Source organism: Phocoena sinus, chromosome 13, assembly GCF_008692025.1.
Source record: "Phocoena sinus isolate mPhoSin1 chromosome 13, mPhoSin1.pri, whole genome shotgun sequence".
Taxonomy (NCBI): Eukaryota; Metazoa; Chordata; class Mammalia; order Artiodactyla; family Phocoenidae; genus Phocoena; species Phocoena sinus.
In genome coordinates, this window is record NC_045775.1 from 89,786,086 (window position 1) to 89,801,243 (window position 15,158).

Sequence of the window (15,158 nt, forward strand, 5' to 3'; positions counted from 1 at the left end):
GCGTGCAGGAAGAACCCTCGATGTGGCTTCATCAGCTTAAATATAGTTCGGGGCAACAGACACTGAGCCGAGATGAGGAAGTTCTATGCAGTGTAGGAAACAGGAGCTTTAAAGATAGCTTGCTGTGATGGGAACCCAGCTTCTGGAGCCCTGATAAATGAAGCGAGTAAGGACAGACGCAGAGAGGGGTCCCCCATTCCTGAGTCTGGAGGCAGCAGGTAAGGACCTCTTTGCAGAGGTGTGGCCATGCGTGTGCAGGGGAGAAGATGGGCAGTGGCCTCCAGAGCAGTGGAGGTGACAGCCCAGAGCAGCCAGTCGCAGGCTTCTGCTGTGTTTCTGGGTTTGTTACCCCCTGACCTGTCCTTCTCAGTCATTTGAAAACAGACCTCAAAGACACTGGTCCAAACTTGCAAGTACAGTAGCAGAATGGTCTCCTAGTAGCCTTCGGCCGTGCTAATGTCTGCTTCTTGCTGCAGAGGGCAACGATGTGGTCGTTACTTCCTGTGGGTGTGTATTGTCGAATGTCTGTAAAAGCAACTGTATGTTTTATGGGTTTCACAGCAAGGGTGGGTGAGAAAGGGAGGTTATACTCCATGTTTGCAGAGAAAATATTAACAACCTTGATAATGTTCAGTGCCATAGAGTTTATGGTCCTGCAGAGACTTTTTCTATAAAAGACCTTAGGGATGCTTTTTGGCATTTTATTACATGATTTTTTTTTTTTTTTTTTTTTTGCGGTACGCGGGCCTCTCACTGCTGTGGCCTCTCCCGTTGCGGAGCACAGGCTCCGAACGCGCAGGCTCAGCGGCCATGGCTCACGGGCCCAGCCGCTCCGCGGCATGTGGGATCCTTCCAGACTGGGGCACAAACCCGTGTTCCCTGCATCGGCAGGCGGACTCTCAACCACTGCGCCACCAGGGAAGCCCTACTCTGCACCATTTGAACGTGTCTCAGGGTTCGAAGGAGCCGCGTTCTGTTTAGCACCTGAGAATCTCTCCTCTTCAGAGCCTCCACAGCCCAACCGCTGCTGCACCGGCCTCTTTCTGCCTTTGGCCTTTTCCTCCTTCAGTCTTCTCCCCTCCCTTCCCTTCCCCTTCCTGCCTCTGCCCTGCCCCTCCTCCACCTTCTCTAAAGGGGCGTGGTTGGGGGGCAATCCTGCAGTTCCCCCTCCACTCCCCCTGCCCCGACCTGACCTTGCTGTCCTTTTGGGAGGGATCCACGCACAGTGAGCTTCCTTAAGCCAGACCTTCAGAAGGGTTGGCACTCGTAATAAGTGATGGTGAATATTTGGGGAAAGTTGGGTGGAGAATAAGAAAATGGCATCATTGAAAAAAAAAATAGCAAGGGGCTTCCCTGGTGGCGCAGTGGTTGAGAGTCCGCCTGCCAAGGCAGGGGACACGGGTTCGTGCCCCGGTCCAGGAAGCTTCCACGTGCCGCGGAGCGGCTGGGCCTGTGAGCCATGGACGCTGAGCCTGCGCGTCTGGAGCCTGTGCTCCTTGCGCAGCAGGAGAGGCCACGACAGTGAGAGGCCCGCGTACCGCAAAAAAAAAAAGAAAAAGAAAAAAAAAGAAAATGACATCATCGAAGCAGGAAATTCAGTCTTCAGGGCTGCCAGCCCAGCACGTTGCTAGCAACAGCTGCAAGGAAATCATAAAAGTGGCTTTTCCACAAACCAGCCAGAAATAAAGTCCAGACTGCCAAGTCAGGATATCTTAGGGTGCTTTTCAAATTCCTTGTAATCCTGATTGGCCTGGCCAGTAATTGAAAATCAGTGTTGAGTCTGACTTATTTCTCAGGCCACTGTAAAGGTCGTCATTTGTGGTGCATCTGATCAGATCCTGTGGTGAATAAAGGACGTATCCATGCGTCTTAGGAGACTGCAGGCGTGGGCAGGAAGTAGCTACAGTTATGGCAGAGCTACACTTAAATGTGGGCGGTAGCAGCCAGTTATTAATAACGGTCCTAAGGAGAACATGAGCCGCCGCCAGAATTTTGGAGTTATTTGTACTGATCTGTGAGTTCATGGACCAGTGCGAGGAGGTGGGAGAAGCTGATGGAGGACCGGAGCCGGCAGTGCAGCTGTGGGAGGGGATGGGTTCGCTCGGAAAGCTTTGCACACGCCCTGCCCTGTGAGACTGAATTCCATGGATGTGGTTGGAGTGGAGAGGAAGGAAAAAAGAGACTCAGGATCCAGGCTCTCTGACTAACCCCTGGGTGACTGAATCAGCCACTGAGCGTGTCCACGGGATTTCTAAGACCTTAAAGGAAAGGGCAGCACCCTTACTGAGAACGCACTCCCCCATGCTGACCGTGGAAATGCTTTCCTTGGGTTCTAGTCCTTGGCAACCCCTGAGGGAGCTTCATGTGCGCGCGTTAAGGCCGGAGTCGAACCTGCCCCAGCTGCTGAGGGTAGGGGTCCCAGCCCAGGCTGCCCTCCCAGCCCCACCCCGGGCTGTGTGGTTACAGTGAAGAGAATCAAAGGCTCCCGTTACCCTGAGTTTGGACGGGGTCGCCTGAGTCTTCAGTGCCTTGGCCTCAGGATGATTTCTGGGCCACGTTTCTTGATTCCTTAAACGGGGCCTGTGACCTTATCTAGAACGGCCTGTCCAATAACATGTCACGTGAGCCACGGCCACTGTGTAGTTTAAGTTTTCCTAGCAGCCACGTGCAGAAAGAACAGGCGAAACTAACTTGAATAATATATTAGGTTTAACTCAAAATGCCAAACTACTGTCGTGTCCCAACTATATACATCCTGTGGTCACATTAACAGTTACTGAGATGCTTTACGCTTCTGGGAACTAAATCTTTGGAATCCCGAATGTACTTTACACTTACAGCATGCCTCGATTTGGACTCGCCTCACCTGAGTTGCTGTGTGTGGCTGGTAGCTACCAAGCTGCACAGCGTAGACCTAAGGAGAGGTTACTGAGACTCATCCAAACATAGAGGCTCTGTTTGAAGCCCTTGGGAGGGATTCTGGGTGGGCAGGAAGCAGCTTCGCCTGAGATAGAAAGGTCCCGTTTACGGATGGCAGAACATCACCGCACGTGTGAGCACGTTCCTGACTGAGGGGCCGTTCGTGGAGAGCAGTAAAGTCACGCGACCTCAGTCTCCACTGCTAGCAGTGACCACAGGAAAACTGTGAGACCTTGACTGCCAGACGCTGAACCACATACTTGGGCGGCATGACTTGTCTTGGCAAATCTACTGGCCATTAAGAATGGAAACCACAGCCTTTAATGTATATATGGACACTGTTGCCAAAGAATCTTTTCCTCCAGATGCCTAATGCCTCACTCAGATGAGCAGCTGTGGCGTCCGCCTGCGGAAACAGCCATGAGCAGGCGTCCTTACATGGGAATTTCCACGGATCTCAGCTCCTCTGCGGGCAAGATCCACCACAGTGCACACGTCTCTTCCAGCAAAACAGAAATTATTTTTAAATGTTCTTGGAATTTCCCCTTCCTCCTTTTCTTCCTGTGGTTCTGCCTACTTTGTCCTCTTTGCCCTATTTCACTTCTGTCTTCCAGTCTTTTCCCCTCTATACCCACTTAATCTGGTTGGTTTCTGTTGAGTTGTGTGAGTTTTTTATAGATTCTAGATATGAACTTATCAGATACGTGATTTTCAAATATTTTCTCCCATTCTGTAGGTGGCCTTTTCACTCTGTTGATTGTGTCCTTCGATGCACAGAAGTTTGTAATGATGGTGTAGTTCCCATTGTCTGTTTTTATTTTTGTTGCCTGTGCTTTTGGTGTCATATCCAATAAATCATAACCACAGCTACTGTCATGAAGTTTTTCTCCTATATTTTCTTCTAAGAGTTTTATTTGGGCTATTTGGAGTTAATTTCTGTTTATAGTATGATATAAAGAGTCCAACTTCAGTCTTTTGCATGTGGACATACACTTTTCCCAGCACCATTTGTTGAAAAGACTGCACTTTCCGCATTGAGTGGCCTCGGCACCCTTGTTGAAAATCATTTGACCATATTTGTGAGGGTTTATTCCCAGGCCCTCCGTTCTCTTCCATTGGTCTGTGTGTCTGTCCTTATGCCAGCACTGCACTATTTAGATTACTGGAACTTTGTAGTAAGTTTTGAAATCAGGAAGTGTGAGACATCCAACTTCATCTTTTTCAAAATTGTTTTGGCTTTTTGGGGTTCCTTGAAGTTCCTATGAATTTTAGGATGGATTTTTCTATTCCTGCAAGAGACATCACTTTGTTAGGATTTAGAGCCTCATTTTTTTTTCCCATTCGTAAATGAGTTGTTGAGGATACTCTGTGATAAGAAAAAAGGGCAAAAAAGTAAGTTATTATTCGATGTTAGTCTTCAATATATACCTCAAATATAGCTTTAAAAATAATTATTTATTTTGGCAATTCTCTGCAAAGATGAGGATTTTCAATACAACTTACTTTCCCTCTTTTCGTAAAATACTTTTTAACGATGTGCAGCCTTTAAGGGTTAGCGACTGTACATCATTAAGCATCCTCCCTATCCAGGACACCAAAAATAATTTGTTCTAATTAAAGTTAACAGAGCCGAGTGGCCAGAGCAGAGTCCCCTCACTTTAGGTATTTTTGCTTGTTTGGGGGGGGGCAGTTAATCTTACTGAACCTCAATTCCGAAGTCCAGAAAATGATCCTTAAACTCAGCCTTGGGCTTCCCTGGTGGCGCAGTGGTTGAGAGTCCGCCTACCGATGCAGGGGACATGGGTTCGTGCCCCGGTCTGGAAAGATCCCACATGCTGCGGAGTGGCTGGGCCCGTGAGCCATGGCCGCTGGGCCTGCGCGTCCAGAGCCTGTGCTCCGCAACGGGAGAGGCCACAGCAGTGAGAGAGAGGCCCGCGTACAGCAAAAAAAACAAAAAACAAAACAAAAAAAAACCTCAGCCTTTTTAATCCACCCCACAGGGTCATATTCCAGAATGCGGGTTCACAGTTGAAACTTACTGGAGAGGCTGAGGGGCTGTTTGTGGAGGCAGGAGACCTCCCCCTGCCCCCCATCACTCTGGCTTTGTCAGCCCCTCCTCTCAGCCTTGAGGTGTCACAGCGATAGGTTGGCCAAACCAGTTGGAAAGACGCACGCAGTTTTCTCAGTTGCACAGGTGAGAAGATGAGAGTTTTATGTCAGATCAGGTGGTCGCGTCAGTGGTAGCATCCCCTGGAGGTGACAGCGTGCCTGCTGACAGCGTTGTGCAGACGGGGTGGGGGCGTGGCAGACCCTTTAGGAAGCTTAGCTGAGTGTAAAATGATTACATAACATGTGGGTGGGTTCAGTCTCCCGTCCTGTATCCCTGGTAGGAGTGCGCACAACGAGGGCGTGGAGAAAAGAGTCTGGAGGTGCTTGGAGCAGTTAGATGGGTCGTTACCGTCTTAGTTGGACTTACTAGTCCAGAGCACTCTGGGGCGCTGAGGCTTATCGACCTTCACAGAAAAATGCACGGAAGCACGTACACGAAAATTTTCTTATAACGTCAGGTTATTCGTACTCCCAGCCTCTACCACAACACACGATTATAATGGCAACTGCATTTCTGAGGATTTTTTAGAAGCCTTGTACTAAATAGGACAGTTAAGATATTGTGAATTTTGATAACTGAATAAGCTGCAAATTCACTAACACAGAGCGGTCTGGTACTTTACGGCAGGTGCCTGTGTATGTGTGTGTTTGCCCGTGTGAGAGACAGGGACACACACAGGCTCTGTCTTTCCACTTCCACAACCAGAAGAATTTCTTTGCGCACGTTTCCTTTTTCTTCATTTTCCATAATGCAAACAGAAATACTGTTCTTTTAAAGCCTTCTCCTACATGTTCTACACATTAAATTCTAAGCTCTTTCTTAGACGTCCTCTTTATGGTGATAACCGCCAGTTGCGGGTACCTGCCCCGTGTGAGGCTGTGCAAGTCACCTCTGACCCCTGCCTCAGCCCTGCGGGGCACGCATGTTAGAATCAGGACCTGATGCACGTCACCTCTCACCCCTGCCTCAGCCCTGCGGGGCACGCATGTTAGAATCAGGACCTGATGTGTAAGAAGCTGGCTCAAGACCCTCCAATTAGTCAATTTTCCAGTATATCAGATTCACAATGAACCAAAATAAATATATACTTTCGCCAAATTTATTACTTTACAAGTGGATTTTTTCACCAGGTGAGTCTTACATGTGATCTGAGGCGCAAAGAAAGCTTTCTGCTAAAAAATACCTCCCATTGTGGGTGGTATTTCCATGTTGTTGGTCAGAATAATGAAGGTAACTGTCAAGTAAAAATGTTCTGGGGAATTATAGTTTCAATCCTTAACGTTTTAGTTTAAAGTAGTTTGTCAGATGTTTTTTTCTTATCACAGCTTTAGTAGAATTGAAGGAAACTTATGGCTTCTTATAAGCTGGGAGAAAGGAAAAATTGATTAGTACTATACTTAGAAGGAGAGATTGAAGACGGAGCAGCTGGGCAGTGAGCATCTCGGTGCAGGTCAGTGATGATAGAACACCCAGTTTGGAATTTTGCGTGGGATGGAGTCCTGATTGTTGGACACTAGCGATTTGGGGAGAGGAAGGTGTGTCTGCCCCGAGCACAGCACTCCCTGTTCTTCCCCGACTCCGCAGCTGTCACCTTCCTCTCTGGGCAGGTCGTCCCGTGGGGAGTGAGGCCCCGGCCAGGCGGGTGTGCGCGGGTCAGACCCCGTGTTGACGCTGTCACGTGTGCGGGCGCAGTGGAAGCTGGGAGTCTGTTTTCCTCTTGTAATTCCGCCCTTGTCCTTGTGGAGGCTGTGATTGTGGCTCTTTGGGGCATTCGCTTTGGGAAAGTGGGGTCAGATATTTTGCTCGAGGAGTTGACATAAAGAAAAATCTGTTTTCTCGCGGCTGTCCAGTAAATGGTGCTTTGAGTGAGTTTGCCAGATGTGGTTCAGTCTGCAGGCTAATGCATCTAGCCCCCAGCCCGTGAGCAAAGAATGGTTTCGATGTTTTTAAATGGTTGAAAAAAATGAAAAGAAGATGTGAAAATTACACGAAACTTAAACATCAGTCTTGGGACGCAGCCCAGCATTTGTCTGCTGTCGTCCGGGGCCACCTCTGAGCCACAGGATCAGGTGAAAAGTCGTGACAGAGGCCGTGTGGCCCTCGGAGCCTGAAGTAGTCTTGCTCTGACCTTGATAGAAACAGTCTGCTGACCCTGCGGCGGAGGAGGTTAGCAGTCGTGAAGACACTGTTTAACGTTGTCAGGTTTTAGACATCACTGCGTTCAGATCCTCGCAAGTTAAATCCAGTTCTGTGGAAATGACTAGATAGTGACATACTTTAACTACATCGAAACAAGTCTTCTCTTGGTCGCCATCCTCACGAGTGGATTTCTTGTAACCAGCATGAACTAGCTTCCTTCCTTCCTGTCCTGGAAGAAAACTGGAGACTCATCAGAGCCGCCTGCCCACTGCTCCTTGGAGCCAACCAAGGACCAGGGGGCCGGGGGGTGGGGGGGTGGCTGGGGTGTCTGTAGAGCTGCGGGGGGCCGACCCGAATCTTGTCAGCACGTGGCAGTCAGAGATGTGAACCTCTACCAGGTGAGAGCAGTTCCCCTGGGGGGAGGTCTGTGTTTGTTTTTGTTTGGGAGTGGTTAATTTACATCATTCCTTTTTAATGGAATCCCATTGTTTGTTGATTTCTCCATCTGGTGAGTCTCCAGGGGATGCTGAGTCCTGCTCCCACTTGAGGGTGCAGCTGAGACCCAGGCGTGACTGCCGGCTGTCGGGTTCAGAGGTGCAGGCAGGGACGCCTGCCATCATTCCTAGAGGACGTGGCTGCAGCGGGGCTGGGCTGGGGGGCCAGACGCCCCTGCGGTGCTGTCTGCTCCTGGGGAAGATCTGTGACTGGCCGGCCGGTGGGCAGGGGGCTCTCTTTGCTGTTATGAGCTCAGTGCCTTGTTGATCCTGGAGATTCTGTGAACAGCCCAACATCCTTTTTTAAGTACCTCTTCTGCTGAAATTAACCTGAGGTGGTTTATATTACCTGCATCCTAGAAAACCTGTGTGTATTGAGCTGAAAGTGCCCATTCAAAATGTCAAATATTTTGTATTAAAAATTTTTTTTCTTTTTGAAACGTCTATTTATTCCTCTTGATATCCTACGTTGTCCGCCTTTTCCTCTTTATCCACAGTTATCTACTGTGTACCTGCCACCTGCCAGGCCTGTGGTTAAATGTCAGCAGAGGAACGTTTCATGTGGGGCTGCAGTGATGCCTCACTTAGGTTATGTCGTGAAGGATGGTCCCGACGTCGGTCCCCAGGTTCTCTGTGCCCATGTCAACTCAGGGACAGCAGTGAGGAGCCCAAGAGCAGTTTAGGAAGGAAGGAGGTCAGACTTTGAAATCAGTACAGGACAGAGACCTGTACTCACCTTGAGGGATGGAGTGGCTGAATGTAGAAAGAAACAGAAGGAAACAGGTGAGGCCTGAGCGCCAGGTTCCCCCGCAGCAAACCTGGTAGCTCGTGTGATGCCCCGGGACGCCCACCAGACAAACCTTCTGACGGTGATCTGACTTCTCACCTGGTCTACACCTGGGAGGGGACGGGCTGGTCATGCAAGCTGAGTGTGTTCGTTGGCCTGGTGGTTACAGCCTGGATTCCTGGTTTTCACATCCGCTCTACACGTGTTAATCACAACTGCTGAGACGCATCCACTTTGGATAAACTGACAAAACGGGGTTACCAGCCTTCAGAAACTGAAGGTCAAGCTTTTAAGCTTTTGAAAATTCACCACGGAGAGCCTCTTTATGGGAAGCTACTCACCTTCCCGGCACCCAGCCAACTGTCCCCATGAATCACGCGCCTCTTTGGGGTAAACTCCAGTTACGGTCGTGTATACGTTAGTAAGAAAAAGTATCACAATTTTGTGAGACACTTTTAAAAAAAATCGATCAACATTCTTGTGTTTCTGCGAAGTTTCCAAACGTCAGTCGTTCAGCAGGCTTTTCTGTGGACCCACTGTGAGCTGCCTCCGAGCATCCCAGTGTGGCAGGTGCCGTGGGGAGGATTTGTCTGCAGGAGCCCTCCAGGAGCTCTGCGAGTCCCCACAGAGTGGAACCGTGTGGGGATCAGATCTGCTACCAGCCCAGTGGGGCAGGGGTGTCTGACAGCTCATCACGGGAGGGAGACGCAGAGCGTGTGGACTCTGGGAGGGAGAAGTGGCTGGACGTGAGGCCACAGGTAAGGAGGTGGTGAAGGCTTATGTCTCCTGCGACACCAGGGTCTCTGGACTTCTCCCTCTGGAAAATAGACATCGTCTTCTGAACTGAAACATAATATGCTCAGATTTGCATTAAAAAAAAAAAAATACAGGGCTTCCCTGGTGGCGCAGTGGTTGAGAGTCCGCCTGCCGATGCAGGGGACACGGGTTTGTGCCCCGGTCCGGGAAGATCCCACATGCCGCGGAGCGGCTGGGCTCGTGAGCCATGGCCGCTGGGCCTGCGCGTCCGGAGCCTGTGCTCCGCAATGGGAGAGGCCACAACAGTGAGAGGCCCGCATTCTGCAAAAAAAAAAAAAAAAAAAAAATACAGCTTTGACAGCAGTGAGGAGAAGAAGTATCGACGATGATGTGATACTTGTTTTTCATCGAGCACTCCCAATGTGCTTATTACTCCATTAATCCAGGTCCTTTTCACAGTAGCTCCGTGGGGCATGGGTATAACCATCCCTTAGGAAGAAAAACTCTCCAGTAAGCCCCTGCCCAGGCTGGGATCTGAGTTCAAGGCTGACCGACCACGCCTGGCCCAGCGCAGAAGGGCGGGCCTAGGGACCCGGGGACAGCGCGGTGTGCGGTGGTGGCGTGGGGGGCCTGGGAGGGCGTGCATACGAAGGGAGGGGCGACGTGACCTTCCACACAGTGGCTGGGCTGGTGAGAAGGGGGCTGCTGAGGGCGACTGGGGGTTTGGGGGCAGCGGAGTGCGAGGCGCAGCTTGATCAGGATGAGGGGTCGGGCGAGTGCCGCTGTACGCCCTCCCCCCCAGGGATGAATGGACCGCAGTTAAGCCAGTTGTCTGCTCCCTCCACCAAATAAGTGCACCTGTGCAAATAATCTCACACGAGGACGTGTTCCCACATGTCTAGTTAAGACCACCGTGTATGAGCTTTAGGTTTGCTTCTCTCTAACCTGGGTGTTGGTGCTGATCTCAGGTAAAGTTTGCTATTAAAAGTGCTACGTTCTGCACGTCAGCGTCCATGCTGTGGACAGGTTTCTTTTTACTGTGTTCTTCCTGCTTCTTTACTTCTGGGTTTGGAGTAGAGGTCTTCATTCACCTACCAGGTAGTTGTGTCTGGAAGCCGGCCCGTCTCACCTGGTTTTGCTGGCCTTATGACTCATTTAACCCTCTTATCTCTGATGTAGCCTACATGCATCCTTTTTTTCCTACAGTTTATGTGCAATAACTTTCTCATTATCTTTGGGCTTCATAGCATAATGTTTCAAAAAACATTTTCTTTTTCCAGCTTTGCTGAGATGTAATTGACGTATGACACTGTGTAATTTTAAGGTGTGTAATGTGATGATTTGAGACGTGTATAGTTTTGCAAGATGCTTACCACAATAAGGTTAATTAACCTACCCATGACCTCACGTAGTTACCATTTTGTTGTGCTGGTGAGAACATAAAAACTGTTCTCATGACCTCCAAGTATACAGTATTGCTAATTGTTGTCACCATGCTGGACATCACATCCCCAAAACGTATTCCTCTCGTAACTGGAACTCTGTGCCCTTTGACCGGCATCTCCCCATTTCTGCCCCACCACTCCCCAGCCCCTGGCACCTCCCTTCTACTCTGTTTCTATGGATTCAATGCTTTTAGATGCACATGTAAGAGAGATCGTATAGTATTTGTCTCTCTCTGATTTATTGCACTTAGTGTAATGCCCTAAAGACCATCCGTGTTGTTGCAAGTGGCAGGATGTCCTTCATTTTTATGGCTAACACTCGTGTGTGTGTGTGGTTTTCTTTATCTGTTCATCCAGCGATGGACACTTGGGTGGTTTCCATGTCTTGGTCATTGTGGATAATGCTGCAGTGAACAAGGGGACACAGATATTTCTTTGAGATCTTGATTACATTTCCTTCAGATATATTGACCCGGAAGTGGAATTGCTGGGTCACATGGCAGTTCTAGTTTTAGTTTGTTGAGGACCCTCCATACTCTTTTCCATCATGGCTGCACCGATTGACGTTCCCACCAACAGTGCAGGAGGGTTCCCTTCTTTTCCACATCTTTGCCAACATTTGTTATTTCTTGTCTTTTTTTTTAAATATTTATTTATTTAGTTGCACTGGGTCTTAGTTGCAGCAGGCGGGCTTCTTAGTTGTGGCATGCGAACTCTTAGCTGCGGCATGCATGTGGGATCTAGTTCCCTGACCAGTGATCGAACCCGGGCCCCCTGCATTAGGAGTGCGGAGTCTTAACTACTTTGCCACCAGGGAAGTCCCTTCTTGTCTTTTTGATAATAGCATTTCTGATAGGTGTGAGGTGATAGCTCATTGTGATTTGATTTGCATTTCCCTGATGATTAGTGATTTGAGCATTTTTTGTGTACCTGTTGGTCATCTGTATGTCTTTGGAAAAATGTCTGTTCAAGGACTTCCCTGGCGGTTCAGTGGTTAAGACTCCGTGCTTCCCATGCAGGGGGCCTGGGTTCGATCCCTGGTCGGGGAACTAAGATCCCACATGCTGCACGGCCAAAAAGAAAGAAAGAAAAATGGCTTGCTCAGGTCTGGTGCCCTTTTTTTTTTGCTGCGTCCCACGACTTGTGGGATCTTAGTTCCCCGACCAGGGATCAAACCCAGGTCCACGGAAGTGAAAGCACCGAGTCCTAACCACTGGACTGCCAGGGAATTCCTTCATGCCCATTTTCATTTATTCATTCATTCATTCATTCATTCATTCATGGATGGCTGTGTTGGGTCTTCGTTGCTGCGTGCCAGCTTTCTCTAGTTGCGGCGGGGGTATAACAATTAACAATACTGTTGACAGACACTGGGGAGGCTGTCAGACCAGGAGGGATGGCAGACCGGGAGCTGGGGACGTGGGCCCCGGTCGGGCTACTCTTCATTGCAGTGCACAGGCTTCTTATTGCGGTGGCTTCTCTTGTTGCGGAGCACGGGCTCTAGGCGTGCGGGCTTCAGTAGTTGTGGCACATGGGCTCTAGAGCTCAGGTTCAGTAGTTGTGGCGCATGGGCTTAGGTGCTCCGCAGCATGTGGGATCTTCCCGGACCAGGTATGGAACCCATGTCCCCTGCACTGGCAGGCGGATTCCTAACCACTGCGCCACCAGGGGAGCCCTCGTGCCCATTTTTAAATCAGATTCTTTTTTTTTTTTTAGTGTTGAGCTGTATGCATTCTTTATACATCTTGGATATTAACCCCTTATCTGATATGTGATTTGAAATACCTTCTCCCATTCTGTAGGTTGCCTTTTTATTTTTTTATTGGTTTTTTGCTGGACAGAAGCTTTTCAGTTTGATGTAGTCCCACCTGTTGATTTTTGCTTTTGTTGCTTGTGCTTTTGGTGTCATATACAAAGAAATCGTTGCCAAGACAGATGTCAAGTTGCTTTTCCTTTATGTTTCCTCCTAGGAGTTTATAATTTCAGGTCTTACATGTAGTCCTTAATCCATTTTGAGTTAATTTTTGTGCATGGTGTTAAGATAGGGGTCCAGTTTCATTCCTTTGCACCTAGCGTGATGCTTTCTGTCTTCTGTGTTACTAAGCATCATTGAGAAGCGGTAAGAAAGGCTTTTAGTGTTGGTTACGTATCGAGTGGTGGACTCTCAGGCTCTCGCAGTGGGTTCCATTCCTGTCACGTTGCACCTGAGAATTAACAATGCCCTCTTTTAGACTTCCATTTCCTGAAAATCATGTGCATGTAATACCCTGAGAAGCCACATGGTGGCAGAAGTGGTGCTTTGAAACTTGGGGGTTTACAAACCTGCTCTAAGAGAACGTCTGCTCTGCATCTTCATCCTTTTTTTTTTTTTTTTAAATGAAGGTGTAGAATTTAATAGAAAGAGCCTCCAAATACCCATCACCTACCTTAAATAAAACATTACAAGTGCAGTTGAGCTCTTGGTACACTTCCCGTTCTGATGATTTTCCCTCCCGCTTTTCCTCTGGGAGGGAACCACTCTCCTGTTCATCCTTTTATTACTCACTGTGTGTTCTTAGCACTCATGGGGTTGTTTATTTTGTTTTAGATTTTAAATAGTGTGTGCTCTTTGTGATACTGTGCAAGCTGTGCTTTTTCACTCTCTCGGTTCTTAGGTAGGTTTATCCGTGTGGATTTGTGCAGCTTTAGTGAATTATTTTTCTTCTGTAGCAGTGTGGTATTCCAGGAAGGGGTCACGACTTGTTACATGCACTTTCCTGTTGACAGACACCGGGGAGGCTGTCAGACCAGGAGGGACGGCAGACCGGGAGCTGGGGACGTGGGCCCCCGTCAGGTCCCCTGTTGCTGTCCAACTACATACTTGGTCTCAAGAACACCCCTTTTCATTAGAATCTTTGCCTCTTTCCCCGAACACTTGGCCTGAGTCATCACACGTATCCTGAAGGGAGACAGCCTCCAAGGAGTCCAGGAATTCAGCGACGTCAAGGCTCAAGTCTGACGCCGTCAACTGGCTTCTGCCCCCAGAGCTATAGGAGGAAGGTCTGTGTCAGTGACCTCGGCCTCCTTCCCAGCCCTCGGTGGCCCGTCCACCACGTGGACCCAGGTGCAGCTGGACTCCTGCCTCATTTCTGGGAGAGAAAGTGGGCAGGCGGGGGGACCGTGGTTTGAGTCTGTCTCCAGCCTGTGTTTAGGCTGGGGTTGTCCCCAGGGCCTCTGTGCCCACAGTGGGGAGGGGACACCTCCCCTGCCCCCTGGAGCTCTCGTTGCTGAACTAATAGTAAAACTGGTGCAAGACGGATGGACAGGAGAAGAAGAGACAAGTTTCAATTCCTGTGCACGGAGGTCTCGCAGAAATGGGACCTAAGATGTGGCCAAAGCAGGTGGCTTTTGTAGACAAACAATAAATTTGTGAGGAACTGACAGGACTAAGAAACGTAGGCCGTGGATGCTCAGTTAGTGAAGGATCTGAACGGTTTGGCCCTGGGGTTAGTCACCGAAAGAGGTCGCGGGTTTGTTTGTACGGGCTGCCCTGTCTCTGGCCATTAGGGTGTCCTTCTCCCTCCTTCACACGGAGACTTATCTCCCGCTTCAGGGAGACAGGAGGGGGTCAGAGTGTCCCTCTTACATTGGCCGTTTCTTAAGCAGCTTTAATTCAGAATAATCCATGTGCTGTTGAGGAACATTTGGGGGCAGCTCACCCTGGACCCCAACGCTGCCCTGCTCCTGTGTGCCCCCAAAGCTTCCTGGGCTGGGCTTGTCCGCGTTCAGACCTGGGTGTGGATCCACAGTCTCCCTCGTTGGCTGTGTTGCCCGTCAGGACCTTGAGCTGCTTGGAGACTCAGTTACCTCAAATGCATAGTGGGGACAATAATGACACACGGCTGGTAGGACGGAGGTGAACGTCGAATGAGAGCGTGTTCCTCAGCTGTGAGCGGCGCTTACATCAGCTCCGCGTGGGGCACAGCGTGCACATCTTCGTGCCCCAGCCCTTTCTTTTGTAAGTACTCTTTGAAAACAGTCTTCTTAGATTCAGTTTAAAATGCTGGCTCTCCTCGGGCAGGACTACGGCAGCACGAGTGCAGCCCGGGCTCCGCATCTGGTCTGCCACCGGCCGCCACCCCCGTCTCCACCCTGACAGCTCGGTCTCCCCCCTCCCCAGGCCTGGGAGGGGGTCTTTGGACCAGAGAGACACCCCTGACTGGCTCTCTCGCCTCACCCCACCCCCAGCCCCTTGCGCAGCCTCAGGGCCTTTGCACGAGCTGAGCTGCTCTCTCCCCAAGCCTCCCCTCCCTCCAGCTCTGGGGGATCAGACCCGAGGTTCTGTCTCGGGAGGCGTTCCCTGCGTCCCTGCCGTCCTCGCAGAAGCCTTGTCCCCTGTGACTTGACACATTTTCAGCTGCCTGTTTATTTGTGGGTTAGATGGCTGGCAAGGTGTCTCCCCAGACAGAAAGCTTCAAGATGAGACTTCACGCAGAGCCCGGGGGTGTTTTGATGCGCTGGTGAAATGG

General features: G+C 49.8%; 1 protein-coding gene across 5 annotated transcripts in view; it reads left to right on the plus strand.

Annotated features, from left to right (window-relative positions):
- Positions 1 to 15,158, plus strand: part of LIMS1 (LIM zinc finger domain containing 1) — a 94,708-nt gene that overhangs the window by 30,012 nt on the left and 49,538 nt on the right. Inside the window, exon 1 of one of the 5 annotated variants that reach the window (XM_032652074.1) lies at positions 40 to 218. The exons of the other annotated variants lie outside the window; for them this stretch is intronic. The gene's annotated coding sequence lies outside the window, so the exon portion shown is untranslated. Of the gene's footprint in view, positions 1 to 39; positions 219 to 15,158 lie in introns of those variants that run through there. 5 annotated transcript variants of the gene reach the window in all.